Source organism: Ctenopharyngodon idella, chromosome 3 (genome assembly GCF_019924925.1).
Source record: "Ctenopharyngodon idella isolate HZGC_01 chromosome 3, HZGC01, whole genome shotgun sequence".
Lineage (NCBI taxonomy): Eukaryota > Metazoa > Chordata > Actinopteri > Cypriniformes > Xenocyprididae > Ctenopharyngodon > Ctenopharyngodon idella.
The window spans coordinates 57,581,606-57,593,928 of NC_067222.1; the positions used below are offsets into that span (position 1 = coordinate 57,581,606).

At 39.1% G+C, this 12,323-nt stretch overlaps 1 protein-coding gene and 1 long non-coding RNA gene across 2 annotated transcripts in view; both read left to right on the forward strand.

Moving 5' to 3' along the window:
- Nucleotides 1–12,323, forward strand: part of LOC127508903 (uncharacterized) — a 201,129-nt gene that overhangs the window by 112,969 nt on the left and 75,837 nt on the right. The window lies entirely within an intron of this gene.
- On the forward strand, nt 4,398–6,375 carry LOC127508944 (uncharacterized). The gene is made up of 5 exons (XR_007929019.1): nt 4,398–5,375; nt 5,488–5,539; nt 5,615–5,689; nt 5,767–5,834; nt 6,025–6,375. It is a non-coding gene; the product is annotated as an uncharacterized LOC127508944 (long non-coding RNA).

Below are 12,323 nucleotides of genomic sequence, written 5' to 3' on the forward strand. Positions count from 1 at the left end.
CCCGAGAAATAGTAAAGACATTGGTAAAATAGCCCATGTGACTGCAGTGGTTCAACCTTAATGTTATGAAGTGACAAGAATAATTTTTGTACAAAAAACAAAAATAACAACTTTATTCAATAATTTCCTTTCTCCGTGTCACTCTCTGATGCTGTTCATGTGAGCATCACGACACATGCGTGTGATGCTGACCCAGAATCTGGCCAATAATGAGCCGACGTTCTGACGTAGAACCTGGAAGCGCTGCACTGTGTTTACTAAGTGAACAGCATCAGAGACTGACATGGAAGAGAAGAAATTGTTGAATAAAGTTGTTATTTATTTAATTTTTTTGTACACAAAAAGTTTTCTTGTTGCTTCATAACATTAAGGTTGGACCACTGTAGTCATGTGGACTGTTTTAACAATGTTTTTACTACCTTTCTGGACCTTGAATGTGGTAATAATGTTGCTGTCTATGGAGGGTCAAAAAGCGCTCAGATTTCATAAAAAATATCTTAATTTGTGTTCTGAGGATGAACGAAGGACGTGTCTTTTCAGAAGACTTGAATTAAACCGCTCCATTTAAATTGATAACTGTTACGAGTCCTGTGCTTTTTGAAGCTTGAAAATAATGATTGCCTTGACAAAATGGATGGACAAATTTTTTTTATAAAATATCTATGCTATATAGTATGTGGTGGTTTTCCCCATGGTATTTAACCCTTTGACGCTTACGATCACACCGGTGTGATTAGAACGTTCAGCGCATCATGTGATCAACTGCCAAATTCAAATGTGCGTGCGCGCTTTGGCTGGCGCTACACCAGAGACGGACGCGCGCAGCGCTTTTCATATATCACATATATGCAGTGTTTTCAACCAAATAATGTTTATTTTAGGTTTCAGACATTTAGAGTTTGTAAAATACACAATGATGTCTATAGATGTGGAAATAACAACCCTTTTCATTATAATTAGACGACACGTTTTATTCATATCAGATACAGATTATGTAAGTAACTTTAAAGCTTACGCTATTCTTCCCCAGTTCACCGACTCACTTACTTTCATGTATTTCAGGAGAAGTGGATGAATTCACATGTTGTAAATCCAGCATATCCGATTCTCTATGCGGCGCAAACTAAAATGGCGGCGCCCATCGCACATGTAGTTCAATGAACGCAACTGTTATAAAGGTGTTTAAACAGCAAAACACATCCACTTGCTCATACAGGTGCTGGTCATATAATTAGAATATCATCAAAAAGTTAATTTTTTTATTATAAATTATTTTTAAAAATGAAACTTTCATATATTCTAGATTCCCTACATGTAAAATAAAACATTTCATAAGTTTTTTTTTTAATTTTGATGATTAGAGCGTACAGCTCATGAAAGTCCAAAATCCAGTATTTCAAAATATTAGAATATTTCCTAAGATCAATCAAAAAATGGATTTGCAAAACAGAAAAGTTCAAGTTCTTTAAAGTATGTTCTTTTGTGCACTCAATACTTGATCGGCAGGACATATTACAGCAAATGACTTGCTCCTAGCACAAATTACAGCATCAGTGAAGTGTGGCATGGAAGTGATCAGCCTGTGGCACTGCTGAGGCACTATTGAGCCTTCAGATCATCTGTATATTGTTGGATCGACTGTTTCTCATCTTTCTCTTGAAAATATCCCATAGATTCAGGTCAGGCATATTGGCTGGCCAATAAAGCACAGTAATATCATGGTCAGCAAACCACTTAGAAGTGGTTTTTGCACTGTGGGCAGGTGCTAAAGTCCTGCTGGAAAAGGAAATCAGCATCTCCATAAAGCTTGTCAGCAGATAAAGTGTAAAGCATAAAGTGCTCCAAAATCTCCTGGAAGATGGCTGCATTGACTTTGCACTTGATAAAACACAATGGACCAACACCAGCAGACATCACGGCCCCCCCAAATCATTATTGACTTCAGAAACTTCACACTAGACTTCAAGCAGCTTGGATTCTGTGCCTCTCCAGTCTTCCTTCAGACTCTGGGACCATGATTTCAACATGAAATGCAAAATTTACTTTTATCTGAAAAGAGGACTTTCGACCACTGTTCACTGTCCAGTTCTTTTTCTCCTTAGCCTAGGTAAGATGCTTCTGACGTTGTCTCTGGTTCAGAAGTGGCTTGGTAGTCCTTTTCCTGAAGATGTCTGAGTGTGGTGACTCTTGATGCGCTGACTCCGGCTTCATTCTACTCATTGTGAAGCTCTCCCAAGTGTTTGAATCGGCTTTACTTGACAGTATTCTCAAGCTTGCGGTCATCCCTGTTGCTTGTGCACCTTTGCCTACCCAATTTCTTCCTTCCAGTCAACTTTGCATTTAATATGCTTTGATACATCACTCTGTAAACAGCCACCCCATTCAGTAATGACCTTCTGTGACTTACTCTCTTTGTGGAGGGTGTCAATGATTGTCTCCTGGACCATTGCCAAGTCAGCAGTCTTCCCCATTAGTGTGGTTTCAAAGAACAAAAGATACCCGGAATTTATACTGTAGGGATGGTCATTTAATGAAACTCAAATGTAAATATTCTAATATTTTGAGATACTGGATTTTGGACTTTCATTAGCTGTACGCTCTAATCAACAAATTAAAAAAAAAAACTTTTGAAATGTTTTACTTTACATGTAGGGAATCTAGAATATATGAAAGTTTCATTTTTTAAAATAATTTACAATAAAAAAATGAACTTTTTCACGATATTCTAATTATATGACCAGCACCTGTATTTGGCAATCGGAATATCAGATATTTCATGCTATAGTTAACAAATTTGTGAATATTTTGAATAAAAAAGGAAAAATTTAATAAAAGCAGATCATCAGTCATACAGCGCTGTGGTGTGTTATGTGACAAGCAATGACGCGTCACCATGGAAACAATAAAGTGATACGTTCTAAATAACGGTTGCCTTAAAAAACTCACGCTGGGGGGTCAGACAGAATATTTTAAACTTACGTGCGAAAGGGTTAAAATGATACTGAATATTGATCATTTTCAAGGTATTTTATTGAAGTTAGAAATTCCAGTATCGTGACTCCTAATTCATGCACTTTGTCAATAAGGTGAAAGTGCTTTGTTTAAAGTAGCTATTTTCTACTTAGATCTATGATTTGATTGAATATTTTTTGATAATTTATTAAATATCGCTGGCTAAAAAGTAATTAGTAATTTTAGTACGTTGAGTAGTTTTTGAGAAGAGTAATTTGTACTTTTACTAGAGTACTGTTTTGACACCAGTACTCTTACTTGTAATTGAGTATTACTTCAGCAATGTAACAGTACTTGTACTTAAGTACAAATTTTCAGTACTCTTTCCACCACTGCCAATTTGTTTCCAAATTCTGGAAAGAATTTTGTCGGTTGCTTGGGGCGAATGTGAGCCTTTCTTCTGGGTTTCATCCCCAGAGCAACGGTCAAACTGAGAGGGCCAACCAAGACTTGGAATGGGTGTTGCAATGTTTGGTCTCTCAGAATCCGTCCTCCTGGTGCTAACAGCTCTCATGGATTGAGTATGCACATAACTTGTTACCAGTATTGTCCACTGGCCTCTCTCCATTTGAAGGTAGCCTAGGTTACCAGCCACCTATTTTTAAGAACCTGGAATCCGAGGTCGCGGTCCCCTCCGCTCACGCTTTTGTCCAAAGGTGTCATCACACCTGGAGGAAGGCCAGATTGGCTCTCCTCCGGGTGCGAGAGCGCACTAAGGCTCAGGCCGATCGCCACCGGTCTGAGCCTCCCGAATACGTCATTGGTCAAAAAGTGTGGCTTCTACTCAGAACATTCCTCTCCGCACCGTTTGTAATAAGCTTGCTCCCAAATTTATTGGCCCATTCACTGTCACTAAGATCAGTCCTGTGGCAGTCCGCCTCAAAATTCCTCCGGTATACAGGAGAATTCATCCGGTGTTTCATGTATCCAAATTAAAACCTGTGTTTCGTTCACCCATTAATTTGCCTGCCCCGTACCATTTGGGAACCATTTGGTCCCCACAATGTAATATAAACCTGTACACACACACAAACACACAGACACACACACACTTTGAACATAATGGTTATCATCTAAGAATTTTGAAAATTTACCAATTGCTTGTGAAAATTTTGCCAAAGCAATTGGAAAAAAAACAAAGACAAAAATCAATCAAACTCCAGGCAGAGGGTGAATTGACTGCATATTGTGTTAAAACAACATGAATTGTGTTAATGGTGTGGTCACAACAGACGGATGTTGAGCTAACTGTGTTTAGAGTTTTGAAAATGTGACTACAGATTGAACAAATGTATGTTAGCAATTGAAAAAAAGCTGTAATAAAATCGTAACTGCCTGCGCATCGATCCTACTCATCTTATCATTGCCACAACCACCCGTGACAATATTGAGTTGAATACAGTTGTCAGTCAACACTGCTCATCACTTGCTTAGATGATTGACAGATGAAACTGACAGACACTTTGTCATAGTGAGCAGCAGTTATTTGAGCAGCTGCCTGATTTTTATATTGTACAAACTGTATATTCCCTCCCCTAACCCTACCCCTAAACCTAGAAAACTAACCTAAAAAACCCACAGAAAACTTTCTGCATTTTTACATTTTCAAAAAACATCACTTAGTATTAAATCACAATGATCACAACAGCATCTATGTGGATAAACTGTGGATCATTAATAAACACAGTAAAACAGATAAAAAACTGTGATTTCACACCATGTCACAATATCAGAATGTGCAGACTGTGAATCACTCACAAAGACAGTTGATCATCTGTTTGAATATAAAGAGGTTTAAATAAAATCAGAATTACTTCAGCTCAGCATTAAAGTCTCAGAAGTGACCAATGACACATCATAAGACCACACACAAACATAAAAACAACTAAAGAAAGATAAACACTCACCTCAGATCATTCTGTTTCCTCTGAACTGTTGTACAGCAGCTGTGGATTTTCTCTCACTTCTACAATACCAGCAACTGTTTTCAGGACGAGACGTGAGAACGAAAAGAATGATGGTCTGACATGTTAACACAAGCACTCACTCTGACATGGTCTGTTACTCATAAAGATTCATTCTCAGGAAACTGCTTGTAGGATTATCCAGGTGACGTATGGGTTTGGCACTACAACTCCCATAAGTCTTTGGGGCAATTATAAGAATTGCGTCATTACGTCGTTGGCGTGCTATAAAAAGACGCACGGAAGTATAGCACGTCCTCGTTTCATTCATTCATTGACTCTGGAAACAAGCTAGCCTCAAGTAACTTATGGTCTGTTTATAAAGAGACGTACAGAAACGTAGCTCGCCCTCGTTTCATTCATTCATTGACTGAGGAAATAAGCGTGAGCTTGCATCAGGTAATTTGGTCTTAATAGTTATTTTAATGTTTTAATTGAGGGCTGTTCCTGTTTTGAGCAATGAGACACATTGCTTCATGCTGCTCATGCTTACAATTGTTTGTGTCTCTAGGTCACCTTTATGTGCGGGGCATAAGGCAGTCGTATATATTTGTTTTATAGAGGTAATGGGTTTATGTAAAGATAATAGTAGGTTAATTTGGGTGGGCAGAAAGTCATTTTATCTTGTTGCATTTCAGAAGCCCTTGTGTGTTGATGGTGATTGGCCTGGTGATGCAGTCTTCAGAGTGTTGAATGAGTTGAGAACGAATTAGGTAACAACAAGTATTATTTAGTTTTTATTTATTTATATGTTTGAAGGTGGTTGTTTTCATGAAAGTTTGTTTTGTAGGTTTCTTTTAAAGAAGAACCGTCTGGTTGATTTATTCTTCCCTTTTCTTAAATCCAGTTCATTTAAAGGTATTTGATTAGATTAAATAATTTGATTTATGCAAATGTGTATTTCAGTTATTAATAAAAGGTTTTTATTTTGCAGGACTAGCACGACTATTGTTACTATGTGTTTTTTTTTTTTTTTTTTTTTTTGGTGAGTTACCCTAATTTTCCTTTTGGATGTTGTGTATTCATATTATTGTATACTTCCTTTTAGTTTTTCATCATTTCCATGGCAGCTGCAGGATCTCCTCCAAGGGTGTGACTGGCACTGGTGAGGTGGTCGGCATTCTTCTGTGGTTCCTGGTGATTGATTTATTCCTTTTGAGTGCCGTGGATTTTGTGCTGTATTTGGAGTGTGCACTGCGAGTAGTGGCTCTGTTTTTCTACACACATATGGTTGTGCCCTGTTGGAGCCCTGCGGTTCGTCATAAATTTGTTTTGTTTTTGTTCTTTTTCCTTGCTGAATGATGTGTACTAGTGTTTTAAACATTTAATTGTTTTTATACAAAATTTGGTATTTATGAATGTGAATAAAAGCTTGTACAAGCAATACATTTTCACTACAGTCTGTGGCCAGTTATTCACCCACTTGTGGTGGGTTTCATACTGTTCACTGTGAACCTTTTGTGACTGTTTCCTGTTTTACGTTATCTACACCAGCTGCAAGTGGCCTTTTGTGACGGCGCTTGGCAGACTGCCTTCGTTGCTTAGACTGGACTGTGGAAAAACTCCGTTAACTTGCACTTTTCGCCTCTGGGTCTTCTGCTTCTGACAGACAGAGCTCTAACTCAAACAACCCGGCAGCAACAAACAGGAAGGTATTACTGTGTCATTTATTTTAGGATACATGCTATTTAATTAAATTTTATTAAAATTCAATGAAAATGAATCGTGTTTTATCTCAACTCCAAATTCTGTGTGTTGTCATTGGATTCTAACAGAAAATCCAAATATTTGATATATAATATATTCTTTCCCAAATAGGAATTACATTGTTCTCCACTCCTGTAGGAGGCAGTATGTCATAATGATGCAAACAAAGCACATATAAATTGAAATGTTAGAAGACTTAGCTGTTGTTTCACACATTCTAACCAAGATGGGTAGATACAAAAAAGGCCACAAATGTAAAAACAAATATTTATGGACAGATGCTGGTGGGAGGGGTGCTATTATAAAAGCATTCATTGCTCATATTAGTAAAACAGAGAAAATCACTCAAGAAACATGGCGTACCTTGCTGTGGATGTTTTTAAAATGACAAACTGTGCAAATGGTTGATAATATGGAACAACAACAGCTTTTGTGCTGTACATTTTGTGAATATATTTAAACAGTATAAAATACATGAAATCAGTATATCACACATTTGTTTTCTTTGACATCTCGCGATTTCAGGGCATGTGAGTTCCCGAACATAATGCATGATGGGATACGCTTAGCCTTGAATATGCTCAGGGCACTGCATTTGGGCATTTTTAAGACATGGGGACAGTCTTGCACACTTCCTGTCACGTGCGCGAGCTCTCAAGTTGCCACAAGTGTGGGTATTTGGTCAAGGCAATAATTTCAACAGCACAAAGCCTGGTGTCAATGCTGACCAGCACAAGGCTAGTTAGTCAGGATACTACAGCACCAGAGGGACAGCAGAGAGACAGGACCCAACAAGAGAGAAGGCCACAGTCCAACTGACAGTCAGTGCAACAAGAAATGAGAATCAGTGAAACTGCTGTTAAAAGGCCAATTCACTCCGCACAGACAGCCGCTGACCAATGCAGACAATCACCATATTAGATTACGCCACTTCTCAGATATTCCAGAACCAGACATTGATCACATTCAGCTGACAAAAGACAAGTGCAGACCGATGCAAACAAGCACTTGATGATATTACCCTTGGTTGCCGTCTGTCTAAGCAGTGTTTAGTGGCATTGAGACTTTCACAATAAACCTAGTAAATTGCCCATAGAATAACAAGAAAATGTTTTAGGTAATTTCTTTGTTTGTTTTTTTTTTAGAAAGGAGCTTAGGGGGGAAAGGCGCTTTGCTCCATACAAGCGTCATGAAAAAAATGTTTTGATGCATTTTACTTGCTCGACAAACTTTGTGATGTAACACCAAAAGGAGAGGCAGAACTCTGTCTAACAATGACTGGACTTGGAAGACGTTCTTTAAGCATACCTGAAAATGTCACCCATTCACAGGTATGATTAAAAATATCCACCCCCCATATTTTTTATACATATATATTAGTTTATTAAAAACTTATTGATTCATTCCCAAAACTGGCCAATATCTGCAGTGGGTGGTTACTGCACAAGACTTCAGGTATGTAAGCTTGTTTTATGTTAATTTTTTTATACACTGTCAAACATAAGCACAAGCAGCGGTCTCTTCCCCAACACAATCCCGGGGTCCCACCTCTCTCATTCCTCCTAAAATTTCTGTACGTACCAAAAAGAACATACAGCACATCGAAGTACAGACCTCACCCACGCTCTTAACACGGGGTGACACGGTTAATCAGCCACAGCACCGAGGGGTTGGTCTTTTGATGACGAGGAACAAGATAATTCGTTAGACCCAAAAGAAATACTCCGACCCATACAGGCACCGTCTTCCTCCCCAAAAATACAAAGTACAACTCGACCTTGTAGGGTGCAAATTGCTCTCCCTGAAGAAACCTCGGCAGATCAAGCACCACGACCTCAATGTGAGGAGGCCCACTCTCCACAAACACAGGGACAACAGAGCAATTCGATTTCTTTGAGAAGGAAAAGAACACTGAGGAAAATTCACCTCAAAATAACAGACCTCTTACACAAGCAGTTTTTAGAGGGTCAGATCACTCGTCTCCTCTCTGAAGATCCAGTTTCAAGGACTTTCACCACTCTATAAATTTCTTGATGAGAACGAACTTCCTCAAAATTCACCTCCTCCAGAGGAAGAAACCCATGAGGGCGTACAGTGTGCGTCGAGGCCCAAACAGGTTAAACAGTGTATTCCTAGCACCGAACAAGAGGTCACAGGACCCATACAGGCCCTACCGGAAAAATATCCTTCAAGCTCACACACTATGGAAAATGTAGCTTTGTGCTTTCAGGAAAAAATCTGAGAAAATCCCTCTGTGACAATTCCTACAGGGGGGAAGCATGCCAGAAAAATGAAACATTTAGAAACCTTAGAAAGCTCTCCAGTGATAGCATCGCCCGACCAAACGAACATTGGGGAAGAACAACCCCGTAATGAGCAGTATACAGCAGAAAATGACACTGGCAGTCCCGACCAGACATGAAAACAAATTAGCAGACTGGAACCTGACCCTGAAAAAGACATTTATCATAACTGGGGACTCCAATGTGGCCAGGTTGCCAGTGGACAATTGTCCAAAGCTACAAATTGACAGCTTCCCAGGAGCTAAACTACAACATGCAGCTGATTTGAGAGAAAAAGCAACAATTGTGTTAGAGCCAGAAAAAATAGTCATGTCCTTTGGCTTTAACAACCGCCAACAGATTCAGAATAGCGGCCATAACTGAGCTACAAAGGGTTCGCTGATAGGAGACTGCCCAATATGGAGGTGTTCTTCCATTTGATAAACTTTGCTCAAACAATCCCACTATATGAGCAAGTGATGATCGACCATTTGAACAGTCACATAATAAAAAACACAAGTCATATTCCTCCACTCCCAGCAGAACGTTTCCTGGTCGAGAGTGATGTAGTGGAGACGGCCTACAGCTAAAGCAATGCTTCACCACTGGAGAATGTATTTAAACTATTAACTTCTGTTAAAGAGCAGAGCAAACTTATTGTAAATCTCTACAAAAAGTTCCAGCTATCACACGAACAGCGTACGGTGCTACTCTGGGGCCTATCGACTCCAAAAGGGATCAAAACTCAGAAAAATCAGTTGCTCAAAGATTTACAGGACTATCACTGTCACATCAAGCTGGAAACTTATTTTGAGGGTAAAAAGAACAAAAAACAAAAAGTCCCCTTCACAAATGGATCTGATTGGACCCCAGCTCTGGCTTATCTCCCTAAACAAATCACACAATTAGTTAGGGCAGATAATTATGCAGACTCACATTTGCACTGGGGCCTCAGAAAAACAGAGAGAGAGAGAAAAAAGCACTTTTAGAACTCAAAAGAAACAGGGACATCATTATAAAGCCTGCTGACAAAGGGAACGCCACTGTCATTATGCATGAAGAACAGCACATTTGGGAAGGAAATAGACAGCTGGTGGTAGAAGAACACTACTGCACTCTAGAGGAACCTATATACCCACTAACTATAATTAATGGGGCTCAAAAATAATATTTATTAGGAGATAGCCTCCCTAGGCCTAGAAGATTTTATTTATTAACTATATTTCATAAAGAGCCAGAAAAGTAGAGCTTTACTTTAGAAATTCCCTCAGGAAGACTCATAGTTTCAGATTGTAACCGTGAAACATATCACACGGCCGAATATCTAGAATATTTCCTGAACCCTATACGCCACCCTAGCTATTTAAAAGATACATATGATTTTATATCAGAATAAAAATACCCAATAATGCATACCTCTTCACCATAGATATAGATAGCTTATACACAAATATAGAGACTGAGGTGGGCCTAAAGCTGTTGATAAGTTTATGAAAAAACACCCAGACCCCAGAAGACCAGATACATATTTACTTAAATTATTGGAGATTAATCTAATAAGGAATGACTTTGAATTTGACTCTAAATTTTATTTACAAATCAAAGGTACAGCAATGGGCAAAAAATTGCCCCCTCTTATGTAAATATATATTTAAGGCAGACTGAGAAGAAACAGCTTTGACCTCAGCATATGCGCACTACAGGATCCTCGACGATATTTGGGGCGTCTGGACGCACTCCAGGGAAGATTTTGTCACATTCACCGACCATTTGAACAATCACCAGAAGTCCATCAAAATTAAATAAACGTTTGACCCCAGAGGTCCATTTTTTGGACGTGGTTTCGTACAAGGGCCCTGAATTTTTGAAAACTGGCTTCCTTGATTTTAAAGTGTATTTCACATTCATTACTACAGAAAGAGAGCTTTTACCCCAAACACACATTCAAGGGGATCATAAAATCACAATTACTCAGGTTTAAGAGAATTTGCACACAACAATTCTCTTTTTATTCAGCTGTTAAAATTCTCTTTTCGGCCCTAAAACAAAGGGAGGATACTCAAAACATTTGACAAACCACGGGTCATTCTGGAAGCAAACGTGTCTCAGAGAGACTAGATCATACCTCTGGTAGCACACTTTTCGCTCCAGAGCAAACAGCCAATTTACAAATATTCATTGAGCCCACCAATTATCTGACAGAACTGAAACAAACAGCGGCCTACAGGAGGAACACTAATTTATTGGATAAATTATCACAAAGTAAAATTTATAAGGCACCTCCTAAAGGTCGAAGTGGTCAATATAAATACTACACTCCTGCTCAGTTAGTCGTCAGTAGGTTTTCTGAGAAAGTGTTTGAACTACCCAGGTCCCTGTCACATGAAACCTGTAACTGTGTTTACCTATTGTACTGCACCAAATCCCACAAGCAATACGTTGGACAAACAAAGAACGAACTAGGAGTACGCATATACCAGCACGCACATAACATCAAACACAAGATAGAGAAAAGGAGATATGTGGTGCAGCATTTTTTGGTGCACGAACTACAGTCACTCAAAGTTACAGGTTTGCAGTCCAATCCTTCCTGGGCTCTCTAAGACCGTCTTAGAGCAGAAGCCATGTGGATAAAAGAGGCTTCAATGAGGCCTAAGTCTCCTGGAGTGAGTGGTGCGGTCACAATTTCTATAACCCACACACCTCATTCCTAAGACCCATCACTGTTACCTGGGCAATACCCCTTTATCTGCGACCCGCACAACAACTAAACCAACCCAATTCACCCCTTGACCCTAAAACCTACCCACAACACCCGAGTTCATATAGCCCGGGTCCTCAGAACCCTCACAAGCTTGACGCCTAGTAATAAATATTAAAAACATTTGTAAATATACATACACATAGTAGTAGATAAGAAGATAGAGGAAAAAAATAGAGGGAACATTGCTTCTGGTGTAACTTTTGAAATTTAACTCGGCACTCCAAGGTGGTTCGGTTATTGTCAGGGTTCTGTCACTTCTGTCTAGTGTATAGTGATGTATAGTGATGTTAGGTTCTTGAACGAATCGTTCTTTTGAGCCGGTTCTCAGGAAGTAACTGGTGGAGCTGGTCCACGGATCGAACTGAACTGAACTGAACTTTAGTTCTGGGTTGATGACACAAGACGCAAAAGTAGCAAGTCTGACTCAAAAAGAACCCATTGAGCCGGTCCAACCAACTGTCGAAGTTTGCCGAGGAGTCTGAGGAGCAAATTGACAATTTTATACGCACGTATTTGAAATATGCTAACTATGACTAATATTATTGAACAACATTTTATTAAAACATGCAAAAACCTTTGTCAAAACATGTAGGC